The sequence below is a fragment of the Callithrix jacchus genome, chromosome 7, assembly GCF_049354715.1.
Source record: "Callithrix jacchus isolate 240 chromosome 7, calJac240_pri, whole genome shotgun sequence".
Taxonomy (NCBI): domain Eukaryota; kingdom Metazoa; phylum Chordata; class Mammalia; order Primates; family Cebidae; genus Callithrix; species Callithrix jacchus.
In genome coordinates this window covers 59,373,345-59,390,722 of record NC_133508.1, presented here as the reverse complement: position 1 = coordinate 59,390,722, position 17,378 = coordinate 59,373,345, and the positions used below count along the sequence as shown (strand labels likewise).

Genomic DNA, 17,378 nt, shown 5'->3' with positions numbered 1-17,378 from the left:
TGAGCCGAGATCGCCCCATTGTACTCCAGCCTGGGTAACAAGAGCGAAACTCCATCTCAAAAATAATAATAATAATAATAATAATAAGACAAAAAAGATTTCTTTGGGGGAGGGTGAGGAAAAATAGGAAGAAATAAAGCTCCCCTAACTGGAAGCCAGCACCCTGAATGACCATGAGGAAGGCAGCCAAGCCTGGAGAACTGGACGGAGCTGCTCTGGAGAAGTTCCCGACAGGCGAATATAGTTGGAGGCCACCAGGCAGGTAAGACGTAAAAAGATTAAGAGGATTAAGAGAGTTTGGAAGACAAACAGATTGAGCTATGAGAGCCAACAAGGAGGTATTGTCCGACCTACCCTCTGCGGGAAGACTGAGCTCGTTCGGAAAAAACCAGACCGTAGGCTAGAGGAAATTCCTTAAGTTCAGGCTTTATTGAGAGGAAAGAGCCTCCGGGCAGGCCAGCCGGGACGAAAAGGAAAAATGGCCGTGCTGCTCAGAGGGGCAGGGTTGTTTTATAGGGGGCTGAAGGGCTGGGGGGTGGGGAAGCCAAAAGCCGAGGTGGTGGGCAACTGTTGGTCAGTTTGAACTGCTGGGTGGGAAGCTGGGCGGCGGGAAGCTGGGCGGCGGGAGGGCTAGGACCGGTATGTAAAGTGAGAGATAAGGGAGCCTCTTTGTGGGGGAGGGAAAGAGAGAGAGAGAGACAGCGTTTGCGGTAGGGGCAGAGTTTTCCAAACATTCCCGACTCCTTAAAGAAAAGAAAAAGAGGGGGTCAGGGGCGTCGGTTGTCTCTCTGGCTACTTCCTGCTGACAAGGGTCGACGGGGGGTTCTGAAGAGGTTTCTTTTCCTAAGGAGCCTGGAGGTTTGGGGAGAGGTCTGTTTCTTGCACTCGTTCAGGGTGGGGTTGGAGCAGCATCTGGTGGATGGTGACTCCAGTCAGTTCTTGAAAGAGCCGCTGTAGGAACTGGAGAAAGCAAGGAGCAATAAGTAAGATTAGGCAAACGGCTATTAGGGGCCCAAGCAATGGTGACAAGAGGGTATACATAGAGGAAGACCACCACGCTGTGGCTTCAGCCGAGAACTTCTGACTCTAGAGGTTAGTTTCGAGTTTCTGGAGGCTCTCGATTCGGGTTTCTACTAGGCCGGATTCACAGATGTAGTAACAGCACTCTTCTTGTAGGAAGATACAGGTCCCTCCTCGTTCAGCAGTGAGCAGGTCTAGGGCTCTTCAGTTCTGTAAGGCAACTTGGGCAACTGAGGTGATCTGTCGTTGGAGTGATGCTAAAGACTCAGTAGAGTCATCAATAGCTGCTTGGAATTGCGAGGTCAGTCGGGCTATAGCCAGGTGAGAGTGGACTAGTGCCCCTCCTCCTAATCCTGCTGCAAGTGCTGAACCAGCAAGGGAGACTCCAACGGCAATGGGTAGGAAGGCAGCTCATCGGGTGCAGCGATGGGGAGTTTGCAGCATCTGGAATTCGGCTGGGGAATATATAGTGAGTCAAGGGACTAGGGTTACCGGGAGGCATAAAAGAGATGAGGAAAGGCCAATGTAGAGAGTTTTTGTTAAGGTCTTGTTACACCCGAAAAACGTTCCTCGTGGGGCTGTTATATTAGTGGTTACCCGTATAGTTCTGTTACAGCTAGGGACGTTTCGGCCTAGGGAATGTGGGGTTTGGTAGGGGATACTTGGGGTCCCATCGATTCCCATGACTAAGACCTGGGAAGGGGTGAGATGGCCAGAATAAGAAGGAAGTGCGGAGTAGGTAGCCCCCATGTCTTGTGACCCTAGGCTCGGCGAGGGTAACCGGAGTCGGAAAGCCAGGGCCCCGCTAGTCATCTAGCAGCCCTAGTAGACTGGGGAACGGAGCTCCCTCGGAGGTCGGCTCCTGGCAAGCAGGCTCCTCCCTACTGAGGGCGACCGCCGGCTGCGTAACGCCAGTGTGTCTGTTTTGAGGAACCGGCACCCTGGGGAAGCTGGGGCAGTCTGACTTCCAGTGTCCCGGGAGCCGACAGATAGGGCAAGGCTTAGTTGGTGGCCATGGTTGTGGACAGGCTCGGGACCAGTGTCCTTCCTTTCCACATTTGAAACATGCCCCTGGAGGGGCATGGGTTTCGGCCTTGGGCTTCTGGTTCCCTGCCGGCCTTAGAGCCGCCACTAGGGCTTGGGTCTGGAGGGCAGCCTTCTGCTTCATGCGAGTTTGGCAGGCAGCCTCAGCCGCATCTTCCCTGGCATTGAATACTTTAAAGGCCATTTTTACCAGGTCTTGGATGGGAGTCTCTGGCCCCTCTTCTGCTTTCTTTAGTTTCTTTCTTATGTCGGGTGCTGATTGGGAGATAAAATGGGAGGCTAATACAGTGGCCCCATTTTGGGAGGCTGGGTCTAGTCGAGTATACCGGACTAGGGCTTCTTATGCTTGAGTGAGGTATTGGAATTCTTTAATATAGGTGGACGGGTCGGCTGAGAAGGATCCTAAACGTTTCTCAATTTGGGACAGGTCTTGGAGTGAGAAAGGAACATGGACCCTGATTAAACCTTCTGCGCCTGCTACTTCTCGGAGTGGGGCCAGGATAGTTGGTTGGTGGGGGCGGGTGTGGGCCGCCACCGGAGAGGCAAGAGGAAGTGCGGCCTCTGAGGGAGGGGGCTCGGAGGGAGTAGAGGGAGAGCAAGGCATGGCCTCTGAGGTAGGAGGTGCAGAGGGAGTGGGGGAAGGGCGTGCCGTTGATGGCGACTGGTTGCTGAGATTGGCAGGAGAGGACAGATGTTCAGGCAGATCCTCCGGTGAGGAGTAGGGAGGGGGAGAGGTAGTGGAGGAAGATTTACAGGGGGTTTGAGATAAGAGGATTTGGTAGGTGGAGCAGGAAGAACATAGGTCGGGGTGGGTACGGAGGTCCCAAAAAGCCTGGACGTAAGGAATTTCATTGTCCTTGCCTGTGCGGCGACAAAAATCGTCGAGATCTCGGAGGGTGTTGAAATCAAAAGTGCCAGTCGGGGGCCAATGTGACTGGTTACTGAGTTTGTATTGGGGCCAAGCCACGTGGGACAGGAAAATAAGCTTTTTCTTTCTGAGGGTTTGGGAATATCCCAATTTGGTAAAATTTCGCAGCAAGCACCCGAGGGGGGTGCTCAGAGGTATTTTGGACTCCGAATTTCCCATGGCAGGCGCAGCTACAGACCCTCCGGCGCGGATGGGCAGATGCAACGAAAAGGCGTCCCCGTTCGTTGCAAATTCCCCGGAGTACAATTAAGTACGGAAAGGGAAGCGGTCAGAGGGGCGTCCCCCGTCTGGCAGCTGTCCCTCGGAAGGCTCCTGGAGCGGGAATGGAAGACTACCTTGGCTCGGCCGAGACTAGGCAAGGAGTCCGTGCGGAACGCCGGAGAGGGAGCAACTGCACCATGCCGTAGGAAGAGGAGACGGGAAGCGGGGGAAGGCAAAGCAAGAAAAAACTTGGCTTACCTTAATCGGAACGTGGAGGTGGCAGGGCCAGTGTTGGGTAGGTCGGGGAGGGGGGCCGTGGCCGGGCCAACGGCCCCAGCTCCCGTCCTGGGTTTCCGGCACCATTTGTCCGACCTACCCTCTGCGGGAAGACTGGGCTCATTGGGAAAGAAACCGGACCGCAGGCTAGAGGAAATTCCTTAAGTTCAGGCTTTATTGGGAGGAAAGAGCCTCCGGGCAGGCCAGCCGGGACGAAAAGGAAAAATGGCCGTGCTGCTCAGAGGGGCAGGGTTGTTTTATAGGGGGCTGAAGGGCTGGGGGGTGGGGAAGCCAAAAGCCGAGGTGGTGGCAACTGTTGGTCAGTTTGAACTGCTGGGTGGGAAGCTGGGCGGCGGGAAGCTGGGCGGCGGGAGGGCTAGGACCGGTATGTAAAGTGAGAGATAAGGGAGCCTCTTTGTGGGGGAGGGAAAGAGAGAGAGAGAGAGAGCGTTTGCGGTGGGGGCAGAGTTTTCCAAACAGGTATTACCTCCACCTTGTGAGGGCTGGGCCCGACATCCAGGTTGCTGGAACATGCTAGCTTCCAAGGAGCTCACATAGGCATGAGGGTCACAAGACAGTGGCCAGAGAGAGCCTGGAGGAGAAAGGATCCCCCTCATCTCCCCATCACAGGACCTGAAATTCCTCCTGTAGCCATTCTTTCCACGGGGTAAGCGCTGTCCTCTCTGGGATGTTTTGAAGCTGATGCTGCACCGCAGTGTGTTTGCAAGATGTTAACAGGCTCTTCCTTGTGAGCCCTACTGAATGCTGGACTTCGTACTGGGTGCTTAATACACGACCTCACTTCATCATCAGAATCCCTGGGGAGGTGGCACGCTCTCTACAACCTCAGGCTTGGGTGGGGCCTCTGCATTTGAAACAAGTGCCCTGGGTGAGCTGAGGCTGGCAGCCCAGCCCCTTTCTGGGGGCTCTGACAGTGACTAAGGGCCTTTCCATCCTTGGCACGTTGGCTGGGCCTGCCCTGGACTTTGGACATGACCTTTTGGTATCTGACAAGTGGGGAGAAGGCACTGGAGGGCTTAGAAATGACTTAATGAAGGAGAGGCAGAGCCCAGGGGGTTGGAGAGGGGAGAGAAATGCCTTCATGGAGGGGGAAAAGTCAGAAGGCCACTTTTGCTGGGTGGGATAGGAGGGAGGGAAGATCCCTAAATCTCCCCAGAGGTTGAGACCATTTCCAATCTTGGAAATCATACCTATTTCTTCCATCTAAGTAGAGAAGTATGTTTTCCATGGCCCCTGCCTGGCTCGTGAGATTCCCCACATGGGGGCTGGAGAGGTTACTGCCATCATCCTTAATGAACTGATGGGGGATTCAGAGGGCCGAGTCACCTGTGTCACACAGAGAAGAGGTTCAGTCTCCAGGCCACCAGCCCTGCCCTAGGATGGTCCCGGAAGGGGTCCTGTCCCAGCCTCTTCCCAGAGTCCTGGGTCCGTGGGACACTGCCGTTTTCGTTGTGAGGCTCTGAGCCTCTGACTATGCCTGGCGGTGGCTCACTATGAGCCTTTGCCCAACCGTCCCCTAACCCCAGCTTTAATCAACCCTTCTTCTTTCCCTGGGGCCCAGGGCACGGCCACAGTCACATGGTGTGCAGGGCCAGTGCTGGGATTTGAGCGCAGGTTGTGTGCTGCAGGAGCTCGCCCTCAGGAATTTGGGCTAATGACAGCTGCTGCTGCCCTGTCCGCACCCCCCCTCTCCCAGCCCTCTGCTGATTACAAATAAACACCCGGTCTACACGGGAGAGTAATTAACTCTCCAATGTGGGGAGGACTAATCAGCCTGGAGTTTGCTGCAGGTGGGAAAAGCGAAGGCTTTTCCTAAGTAGTATGCAAATGAACCTGTAGTATGCAAACGAACCTCTCTTGCTCCTGGGAAAGGCTGTCAGAGCCGGAAGCACTGCTGCTTACACGGACAGGCTCTGGGAACATGGCCCAGCTACAGGGGCTTGGGCTTTTAGGTTTGGGGGGTTGGGAGGCCAGACTAGGAATAGGGGTAGGGCTCACCTTGAGGGTCTCCAGCACACCTGCAGCCCTTGCAGAGGACACACTGGGGATGGCAGAGGGGAAAACAGGTATGGGGCTTGGAGAAGTGGCTCTGAATCTGAATACCACTGTCCTCACCTGGGTGACCTTGGTGTCTGTCACCGTGCTCTTACTCTGCTGCAGAGGTCATAGAGTTCTTATTGCCATGGGTGGAGCCACGGCATCCAAGTGGCCTGGCTTGCTGAGGGTCTGCATGAAGGACAACTGCTCTGGAGAGTCACCCAGACCCACAACAGATAGGCTTTGCAGGAGTGGAGAGTAACCCTTTGTGGTGTTAAGTTCCTGCAATGTAGTCGTTACTGCAGCATAACCGAGCTTATCCTGACCGATACAGAAGAGGTTAACCCCGTGAGAGAATGATTGTTATGTGAACATTGCTGTCATCACAGTCTTAATCACCCTCCCCTCCTCCCTCTACCTTTTCTGGGCTGTCGTTGTCTCTGACAACGGTCCTTATAGAAGCCTTCTGGCAACACCACCCATAGCGAGTCCCGGTGGAACTGTCCAGGGTCCTGTCTTCGGCCTGAGATCACCATTGCCCAGACTTTCACCGGTTCTGTGCCTTAGGGCTGGGCACCCAGGAATCTGAAATAAAAAACATCCAGATGTACCTTTGGAGAGCTTGCATGCTGCTGCAGAGGCAGACATAGAAATAACTCCAGGACTGAGCAGGCCATGAGGCCCCATGGACACCCAGAAACGAGCAGCAGGTAAGAGGAGAGTCACCCCAGTGCAAGAATCTTGGGAGACTTCTCAGAGGAGGAGGCAGGAGGTGGCAGCAGTGACTCACCTCCTCGGTGCTCATCAGCTCCTCTCACAATTCAGGTGTGGGTCCCAGCTCCTCTACCCCTCATCATGTAGCCTTGGTGCACAGTGGAATCTTCCTTCCTAAAACCTTAGTTTTCTCATCTGTGGAATAGGACTATAAAAGCACATCTTCATGGGATTATTGCAATGGCCGAGTGGCCGAGTGGATTAGTATGTGTGAGGTGCTTTGCTCAGTGCCTGGCATGCAGTAATGTTCAGTAAAGAGTTGTTCTTATGACCTCATTTGGCCTTTGCAAAAACCCTGTGAAAGAATAGAAATAACTAGTGTTGGCCAGGCGTGGTGGCTCATGCCTGTAATCCCAGCGCTTTGGGAGGCCAAGGCAGGCTGATCACCTGAGGTCAGGAGTTCAAAACCAGCCTGACCAACATAAAGAGACCCCATCTCTACCAAAAATGCAAAATTAGCCAGGCATGGTGGTGCATGCCTGTAATCCCAGCTGCTCGGGAGGCTGAGGCAGGAGAATCCCTTGAACCTGGGAGGTACAGGTTGCAGTGAGCCAAGATCATGCCACTGCACTCTAGCCTGGGCAACAAGAGTGAAACAGTCTCAAAAAGAAATAAAGAAAGAAAAGAAAAGAAATAATAGTGTTATGTCTGTTTCACAGATGAGAAAACAGGCTCAGAAAGGGTGAGCGACTTGCCTAAAACCACACAGTTAAGAGCTGGCTAGGTGTGGCCTGGAAGCTGCACCTGCCTAGCTCTGAGCCCACATTCATTGTGCTGCTTGGGGTTAGCATTTGTGTCCTCAGACCTAGGGTCTCACTGGATTCTTCAGGCCTGGCCGTATCCCTCACGCTTTCCAGGTCTCGAACCCCCAGCCTGACCCTTTGAGCCCCCACTATTTTTTTGTCTGATAAAATATGCCTACCATACAACTGACCATTTTAACCATTTTAAGGTGCATTTCAGTGGCATTAAAAACATTCACATTGTTGTGCATCCATCATCACCATCCGTCTCCAGAATTGCTATCATTTCTTACTGAAACTCTATACCCATTAAACCATAAGCCCTCCCCACCACCCTGATAGCCACCATCTCATTCTATTCTAGGCACCTTTTTTTTCCCCTTCAATTGTATTCAGTGACATGATCTCATCTCACTGCAAGCTATGCCTCCTGAGTTTTAGCGATCCTTATGCCTCAGTCTCTGGAGTCGCTGGGATTATAGGCACTCACCACCACACCCAGCTAATTTTTTATATTTTTGGTTTCACCACGTTGGCCAGGCTGTTGAACTTTTGACCTCAAGTGATCCACCTGCCTTGGCCTCCCAAGGTGCTGGGATTACAGGTGTGAGCCACCAAGCCCGGTGGTACTTTGCATAAGTGAAATTATGTGTCCTTTTGTGACTGGCTTACTTCACTTAGCATAATGCCCTCAGAGCTCATCCATAGTATAGCATAGATTAGAATATCCTTCCTTTATAAAGTGGACTAATATTTCATTGTATGGACAGATCACATTTTATTTATCCATCCAGTGATGAACCGTTAGATTATTTCTACCTTTGGCCGTTGTGAATAAGGCTGCAACGTACATGGGTGTACAAAGTCACCACTTTCTTGAGACCTCCTTGGGTCTCTCCCCAAGAGCTTTGCCAGGATCCACAGGTTCCAAAGTGCCCATGATCTAGGAACCAGGGCCCGCCCAGCCCATTACCTGCCCAGCCCATCACTGGCTGCTTTGCTTCCCCCGAGCTCTGTGCCTTGTGCCTTTGCTTTCCCTGCCTGGTATGTCTTTCCCCAGCATCTCCATCATCCGAAGTCATTCACTCATCAAGGCTCATCTTGAATGTCCCCTGCCCCCATGCATAGCCTTCTCTTCCTGGTGCTGTCCCTACCCCTAGCCCCCACCTTCTGTCTCTGATTATTACCTCACTTAGGTCTCTGATTATTTTAAACCTTGGACTAGTGTTACCTGTGCCTGCCCCTTCTTCCAGAATAGGGAATTTCCTTCAGAATATTTTTGGGAGGACCGGGCCAGTGGCTCATGCCTGTAATCTCAGCATTTTGGGAGGCTGTGGTGGAAGGATCCCTTGAGGCCAGAAGTTTGAGACCAGCCTGAGCAACATAGCAAGACACCCATCTCTTAAATAAGAATTAGCTGGGCCAGGCATGGTGGCTCATGCCTGTAATCCCAGCACTTTGGGAGGCCGAGGCAGGTGGATCATGAGGTCAGGAGTTTGACACCAGCCTGGCCAACATGGTGAAACCCCATCTTCACTAAAAATACAAGATTATCTGGGTATGGTGAAACATACCTGTAATCCCAGCTACTCAGGAGATCAAGGCAGGAGAATCACTTGAACATGGGAGGCAGAGGTTGCAGTGAGCCAAGATTGCACCATTGCACTCCAGCCTGGGCAAAAAGAACAAAACCCCATCTCAAAAAATAAGAAGAAGAAGAAGAATTATTATTAGCTGGGCATGGTGATGCATGCCTGTAGCTGCTCAGGAGGCTCAGGTGGGAGGATTGCTTCAGGCCAGGAGTTTGTGGTTATAATGAGCTATGATCACTACTGTACTCCAGCCTGGGCAACAGAGTGAGACCCTGTCACTGAAGGAAAAAAAGAATATTGCTAAGATGGGCTTCTCTTGACTATAAGGCAAAAATGAAAAAATGAGAGTCCTCTTTCTTTGAAATGCATCTATCTTAAGTGAATAAAACCAGTCCCTTGTGCCAGTGAAATGAATTACAGGTAGTCTGGCTTCCTGAGTCTTGTTACACTTTCTTTTTCAAGTTAGATAAGACAGCCACTTGCCAGAGAAGCATCCTTCAAATCCCGACCCTGCCCCTTCCTGGCTGTGTGGGACCAAGCAAGTTACTTTATTTCTGGGCACCTCAGTGTGCCCATCTATGAAATGGGCATAGTAATATAATCCACCTCACATGATTGTGACAAGAAGAATTGTTTGAACTTAGGAGGTAGAGGTTGCAGTGAGCTGAGTTCACACCACTGCACTCCAGCCTGGGCAACAGAGTGAGACTCCATCTCAAAAAAAAAAAAAAAAATTGTAAAGAAGCTTCCCCAAACCCAGGCAAATCTAAGGGCATCAAAGTCCTACTGGTGGGTGACTCACTCAAAGGTCCCTCCCACCACCCCACAGACAATGAAGAGGGTCTGAACATAGAGATGTTTATGGAGCAGGAAGAGGGCTGGCTGGGAGTTCCCTGCTCCCTCTGCAGTCCACGTGCTGGCCTTGAGTGAGCCACCCCATCTTGGAAACTCCATTTCCCCATCATGGATGGTGCCATGCAGGGCCAGGCAGTTTCTTTTAAAAAAAATTGCATCTTATATTCACAACTTCCCTGCATGGTAAAGTTCTCATTCCTGGTTAGGTAACATTGTTTGCCCTAGGCATTAGCATATGTGCTGTGTGGCCTTGAGCTGGTACCATTGCCTCTCTGAGCACCGGTTTCGTCGTCTGTAAAATGGGAGTGACACTCTCTCCTTCAAAGGCACTAAGTATTAGTCAACAATAAAAATCCAAGGAAGGGCCGGGCACGGTGGCTCATGCTTGTAATCCCAGCACTTTGGGAGGCAGAGGTGGGTGGGTCACCATAGGTCAGGAGTTCGAGACCAGCCTGGCCAACATGGTGAAACCCCATCTCTACTAACAATACAAATATTAGCTGGGCGTGGTGGTACATGCCTGTAGTCCTGGTTACTTGGGAGGCTGAGGCAGGAGAATAGCTTGAACTGGGGAGGCAGAGGTTGCAGTGAGCTGAGATCACACCACTGCACTCCAGCCTGGGTGACAGAGCAAGACTTTGTCTCAAATAAATATATAAAGTAAAAATCCAAGGAAGCCCTGCTGAGGTTTGAAGCAAGGGCTGTCACACCTTCCCCTGCTGCACACCAGGCTGCCCCTGTGGGCAGGGGGCTGGACAAAGTGATCTTCAGGAGTCTTTGCAGCCTGACCTGGACACTCCCAGGCCTTCATCTAAGCCTCTGGATTCCTTGGAGCCCTCTGTCTGACTTCATTTGGACTGCAACCTGATTTTACCTGAGGGCTGGTTTTGATGACACAGCAGGCCTTGATCCCCCAGTCCCATTTCCCAGAACCCAGGTGTGTGTGTGGGGTTTTCCTTGGCTATGAGGTGGCGGCTGTGACTTCCTGAGGCTCTCAGCATCCGTGAGGGGGTAACTGGGGGCACCACTCCAGAGCACCCTCCTTTGCCTCTCAGCAGGAGGGAGTGACCAGGTTATTTTTGTGATAAAAGTTTAATAAATTGAAAGACACGGTTTTCATTCAGTGGGTAATTAGCTGCCGCGGCTGCACTCCCTCCTAATTGTCTCTCTCACTCCAGACCGGTGGAGATCAATAGGAAGCGGCCGCTGTGCGGTGAAAGTCACAATTAATTAATTGCCGGGCGTGCGTGTGTCTCCATCTCTGTCACATCAAAGGGCCTGGGGTGGCAGCTGCCCAAGTCTCAGCTCTGCTGGGCCGGCCCAGCCCAGAGCCCCCAGATGCATGTGACAATGAGCCACAAAGCATGCTCCCTGCCTCTCTCACTGGCAGCAGGAGGCTTCTAGAGAAGGGGCCCCCTGAGACCTCAAGCTTATCATCATCCCACCACCCGCAAATGTCCACTATAGCATCCCTCCCTTGGATACCCAGCCCTGGTCCTCTGGCTCCCCTTTGCCTGCTCAGTCTATTCTCTTCCCTGCAACTTGGGCTGAATTTGTGGTCAAAACAGTGGTTACCTCTGCTAGCAGAAGGGAGATAGTGACTGGGACGGGGAACGTTCTGGGGTGCTGGAGATGCTGGACACTTTTTTTTCAGGTGATGGTTTCATGGGTGTATACCTGCCTCATAAGCCATTTTGCTGTACACTCAAGATGAATGCAAAGAATCACACACACATGCAGCACCCCTCCCCATTCCGTAGTAACCACTTCCATTCATGTGCCAGGCATGGAGGCATCAGGATGACGAGGATTGCATGGCCAGTGAGTTATGAAACCACCCCCCCTTCTTAAATGTCTCTTCCCTAATCTCCACCACCAGCCTTGGAGATAGGTAGCATTATTTCCATTTTACAGATGGAAAAACAGAGACACAGAGAGGGGCTGGGAAGGAACAAAGATGGGGAGAGGGGAGAAGAGGGTGGAGGGTGGCGGGGAAAGCGGGAGGGAAGGGTTTGTGTATGTCGAGGACTCATGTGTGCCAAGCATGAGCTTGAAGCTCTGTATACCTCTACCTCTCCACATGAAGGTGGAGCCATGTGTCCCATTTCACAGATGGGGAAGCTGAGGCTCAAAGAGGTGCAGTCCCTTGTCTAAGACCACACTGCCCGGGAGAGAGGGGCCACTTCTGGAGTTGCCTCACTCCAACATCCATCTGAGGGGAGAAGGAGGAAGATGGGAGGACAGAGAGAAGATAGAAAGAGCTGCTGGGGGTGAGAGGGGCCCAAGGTGGAATGAGTGAGCCTAGCAGGGTGTGAGCATGAAGTAGGTAATGCTACAAGGCACCAGCATGTGGGCGCCCACACACATGCACACACACTTCAACACTTGCTCCTTTCTAAGCTTTGCAGAGGGCTTCCTGCTGCCTCACGGGGGGCCGCATGTTCAGCTTCTCCTCACCTGCCTCCAAGATTTGCTGTGCCCCACATACTGCCTGGCACAGAGATGGGGCTTGGCACATGGACTGGGAGCTGGGCAGGGCCATGCTGGACTCCGGCCACTCGGCCCCGTGCCCAAGGCCCCTGGCTGTGCAGGTGAAGCCCAGCTTTAGGAAGGATGAGGCTGGCCTGTCCCGGACCCCAGCCAGTGCTCCATTGTCCTCTCTTGGCTCCCCCAAGCTGGCTCCTTTGCCCCACTGGAGCTCACACGTTGACAAATATTGTAACAGCTTCCTGCTGGTGGGGGAGGCGGTGCCTGTCCTTCGGTCTGCTGTTTCTTAGTGAGAACACCGCAGCGAGTCCAGCCTCCTGCTCCTGACTGGTCGTCAGGGGAGGCCACCTCCATGCTCCCACCAGCGTTGCCGCCTGTCACTGTGCCTTTGAAGTGGCGCCTGATTTTCCAGTCTGTCTGAAGTTGCTCGCTGTTTATGCAGCAGCTGGTCCAGCAAGTCCCCCCGCCGGGCCTTTCCATGACGGTGCCGGCCGCTGGGGACTCGAGGAGACAGCCACTGGGCCTCCAGGGGGATAATGGGAAGAAGCCGAGATGCCATTTCTGTCTTAGGTTCTTCTAGACCGAGTTTGCTTATTTTTTTGCTTAAAAGGATAAAAAAAAAAGAGTTTCTATGAACTCCAATGTGCTATTTCTCTTAAAAGAAAAAGGAATACAGATTTAAAACAAAATTTTAAAAAAACACAAAAAACCAGGAGCCAAAGGTAAAATTCTTACATTTCTTTGAACATTTTTTATGGCTGTGACTGCTGCTTGCTGGAAGGTGCTAGACTGGGAATGCTTCTGGAGATGCTAATGTGCTGTGTGACCTTGGGCGAGTCACTGTGCTCTCTGACTCTCTGCTTGTCAGATCCCCAGATGAGGGTTCAGCAGGTTCTGCCCCATGCCACACCATGGGACTTTTTCACAGGCTGCGCTGTGTGCTGCTCCCGAGACTCAAACCCAGAGAATCAGAGTTGGGAGGTGGAGGGGCCTCTGGGGATCAGTGAGCGGGATGGTCCCTTTCAGACATGGATGCTTGAAATCTCCATTGTGAGGATGTCACAGCTGAGGGTCAGAGGGGTTAAGTGAGTAGCCTAGGGTTACACAGCAAGAGAGTCTGTGATAGAAGCAGGATTGTTGAATCTGTGTCTTCTGCCTCTGTAACCAGGGGCTTCTCCTGCCTCATTAAGCTGCAGGAGGAAGTTCTCAGAAAGCAGGGGCCACCTTTACATAACTTTCATTTTTCAATAGAGATGTTGAGGAGTGGAGTTTAAGGATGAAGCCTCGGAGGTCAGAGAGAACTCTGTCCTGCACCTGCTACTCGGTTCATGTGACTGCAGGCACTTGATTTCACGTCCCTGAGCCTTAGTTTCCCTAATTGTAAAATGGGGTGGTTCCTTGTGCCTCCCCCATGCATACTGTGAGGGTGAGGGAGAGGACATGGGTGAGATGCTCAGCTCACAGTCTGGCACCCATGAGCCTTCCATCAATGCCAGCAGCCCATCCTGCACGCCTTCAGCCTGGGGCAGGAGCCTCATCTGTTTCCTTTGTCAAATTATTGGCGTAAGAGAGCACCCTGGACTATTCTCCCAGGCCTGGCTGTCACATCACCACTGTCACCTCACAGCCCCTCCCACCAGCCCCTTCCTAGGAAAGACAGGCAGCCTCCAGCAGGATGTGCAGGCAATGTCAACCTCATCTCACCCAGAGGCCACTGCTGATGCTGACGAGACCCCCAGCGGGCGGAGCAGGCAGCCAGCAGCTCGGGGGCTTGGCCTTGCCCCCACTGGGCCTGGCCTTTTTTGGTCTCCCTGTCACAGCTCTGGCTCCAGCTTGGGGAGGTGACCCTGCAGGTTGCTTGGGTCACCTGCCTGGCTGGGAAGCTGTCAGTCTAGGGGCTGGCCTTAGAGGGAGCTGGTGGGTAGGCAGGTGTGGGGCCAGGTTCCAGCTAGCAGTGCAGAGGGCAGGTGCCTCATGGGCATGGGCTCAGGCCTTGGATGCAGAGTGAACCGGGCTGGAAGCCTGGCTCTGGCTCACTGTGTGACCTGGGGCAAGTTAAGTTGCCTCTCTAGAGGAACGTTCTTCAACTGAAAACGTTCCCAGGGTAAATGCTCTCCCAACAGAATCGCTGGAAAAACTGGAACAATGACAGTTGTTGACACACAGAGTAGCAGCCTAATGAATGGGAGACGCTACTCATTGTGTTGTGTCCCTGCCCTCTCAGGTGGGCAAGAGATTCATTCACTCAGTCAGTCATTCACTTATTCAATAAGGCAGTTTTGCACACTGACTATAGTTTGCCAGACAAGTTCTAGGCACTGGGGAGAGAGCTGTGAACAAACGGACAAGGATCCTTGTCTTCGTGGAGCTGACATTCTAGTGCAGGAGGAATGGGGGAATGGAAGGGGAGGCTGCTGGAAATCAGAGGTCCAAGGAGGACAAAGAATGTGATGGGGCACAGTAGAAAGAACACAGAAGATATGTCTTCAAAGCCTGGCTCAACTGCTAACATGCTGTGTGACCTTCGGCAAGCACTTCCCCTCTCGGGCCTTCAGTTTTCTATTTGCAAAGGGGATGCATCATCCTGCCTCACATCACTGAGAAGCAAGTCTCCAATGAGGGCAGTCTTGGAAAGCCATCAGGAGGATGGGTTCCCCAGCCTGCCCAGCTCCCCTCCCCTGAGAATTGCAGCTGGACACCTAGTAAAAGAGCAGGGTGTGACCTGCAGCTTTTCTTCAGGCCATGGGCCCCAGCCCAGCATACCCCGAAGCCACAAACCTGAAAGTGGCCACTCCACCTTTTGAAGTCTGGTGCTCACCTGAGATGAACGCAGGAGCTCTGCCAGTTTCTCCAGCTTTATGCCCTCTGAACTAAGACCCCCTCCTTGAGATCTTGTTTCTCCCAGTTACTGCCTAGGTGGAATTCTGGGAATCTGAGTAGCTTTACAGCTGGAGAAGGCCAGCATTCATTCATTCATTCATTCATCCATCCATCCATCCATTGTCAATCAGTTGGTCAGTCAACAAACATGCGCCTAGCATTTACCAGCTGGCAACACCATGCTAGGCACAGGGTATCGGGGTGTGTCAATTTCTTCAGCAAACACTGAGCACCTCCTCTGTTCTGGGTTCCATATCTGGCACTGGGGATGAAGCGATTAATTAATTTATTAAATGTTTAGAGGTGCCTACCATGTACACTGTGCTGAGTCTCAAAGAAATATGGAGGCCTTACTCGGTATCAAGCACTATGAATGGTGCAGGAAACAGAGTCACTGGCTCCCTGAGTGCCATGGCTGAGCCAAGCACCATGCCTGGAGAGCAGTGGCTGGCATTTGGTATGCGGACACGAAACCCGGAGTCTCCCTGTGGCTAATGAATCATCGAGCTTCACAAGAGAAGCATGAACGGACCCCCTTGTCCATGAATTTGCTAATTGAGCTCCTCGAACTCAGACATTAACCTGCATTACCATAAATACTGCAGAGAACAGCCGCTCTCAACTGCTGCTCAGTGGTAATGGAGAAAATCAGTCGAGGGATAAAACTGAAATGGAAACAGAAAACCTGATTTTCACCATTAATTTAAACCTCATCTCCCCCAAATACCTTCAGCTAACTCTTTCTCTAATGCTCCGGGGCTGGAGAGAGGAGCATGGGGATGGCAGCTGGGAGAAGGGAGAGGCTTGGCCATGGAGGCTGGGGAGTGTGAACTAGGGCAGGGGCTGGGGGTAGGAATGGGCCTGCTCTGCCTCACCGAGGCAGCCAGCCCTGGCCCATGGCCTAGAAGATTGGCCTTGGTGATGAGTGAACTCAGAGCCATACATAGAGAGAAATGGGCAGTGAGCTGGGGATAGCAAGGGCCAAGAGTGGGGACAGCAAGGGCCAAGAGTGGGGACAGAGAGACAGAGGGGGCAAGAAGTGGTTGGACAGGCAGACAGGGAGCTGAAGGGACTGACCGACTGCCAGATAGAGGAAAACAGACAGACAAACAGAATGACAGATGGACAGCCAGCCTGACCCACAAGAAGCCTGATGACCCATGGGCAGACAACAGAATAACAGGCAGACAGATGGGCCCAGTGACAGTCCGAGCAGCAGGTCCAGGGAGAGGCAGGCAGCCAGACTGTCCATTGAGAGGAGTATTGCATGGGCTAACGCCAGGCAGCAGGGACTGGAGGCTGGAGCTGGGGACAGAGGCTGAGGTCATCGAGCCCTCCCTAGGTAGGTTATCGGGAGGAGACCTGGCAGATGGCTTCATGTTTCGTGTTAAGCCCCTTGCGTGACGAGACTGGCATGTGGGGTGCTCCCCTGGGCCCTAGGCTTCCTGGCTCCTTCCCCCTCCTCCTCCTCCCCCTCATAGCCATGTGCATGATCTGGCACGCAAAGCAAGGAGGCTCGGAGCAGCCGTGATGTCTGCTCCATAGTTGGGCAGTGGGGGCACTGCCTGGATCCCTATGCAGGCCCAGTTGTCTGTTGGGGACTCAGACCCAGTTCAGGGTCCTAGCCCTGAGGACTTGGACTTGGGGGGGTTGGTAAGTCCTAAAGGGAGCCTGCTGGGCTGCTGCCACATCCCTCTGCCTCATTCGTCTGTTCCATCTGTCCCTGGCCACAATGCTGTGTGGTAGACTATGTTATTGCCCCATTTAACAGAGCAGCAAACTGAGGCTCAGGGAGAGGAGGCAGTGGGGCAAGAACTCTCAGTATCAGGGAGGTGGAATTTTTCTGTCTGGGGGCCAGGCTGCTCACAGGAAGCTCATGTGTGCTCTGCTCTTCCATAGCTGATGTGGCTAAGTCCAGTGTGCTTTGGCAGGGCAGTGACTATGCCGGACCCTGGAATTCCCTGTAGGAAACCTACCAGCTCTCAGATGACAGCGTTAGCTTCTTCAGTGGTCCAGGTGCCTCTGGTCTCCACTGGGAACTACCATCTGTCTCTTATTTGGTCACAAAATCAGGTGAGGTAAACCCCCAACAGCTGAAGCTCCAGCCACTCAACTCCCTGTTGCTGACTGCCCCCTCCCAGCCCCGACACCAACATGACAGGTGGGGAGGAATTTGGGGCTTCCTGAGGAGTAAATGGGGCCTCAGGGCCAATCACCTTGATTTTCATCAATTTCTCTCTTTGGTTGTGAGTCATCAAAACTCAGGACAAGAAATTCTTCCATTCGTCAAGATAACGACAGCAGTGTTGGGAGTGGCAGCAGCAGCGGTCATTTATCGGGTATTAACCAGGAAGAGGTAAACTGTGTTCCAAGCCCCAGACACATTAGCTCACAGCTCACAGTGACTCTGTGAGGCAGGCATCTGCCCCATTTTACTGGAGTGGAAGCTGAAGCCTCCCTGGCTTCTCTAAAGTCTCTTGGTGAGAGGCAGAGCCAGGATCTAGACTCCAGTCTGATTCT

General features: G+C 52.8%; 1 long non-coding RNA gene across 2 annotated transcripts; it reads right to left on the bottom strand.

Annotated features, from left to right (window-relative positions):
• Window positions 1-410: 410 nt before the first annotated feature.
• LOC128932598 (uncharacterized) lies at window positions 411-4,229 on the bottom strand. 2 transcript variants are annotated; one of them, XR_008482621.2, is made up of 2 exons: window positions 3,452-4,229; window positions 411-1,475 (listed from the first exon to the last, which is right to left on the bottom strand). It is a non-coding gene; the product is annotated as an uncharacterized LOC128932598 (long non-coding RNA). The 2 variants fall into 2 exon arrangements; XR_008482622.2 differs by having other exon boundaries at window positions 411-1,230.
• Between the last annotated feature and the right edge of the window lie 13,149 nt (window positions 4,230-17,378).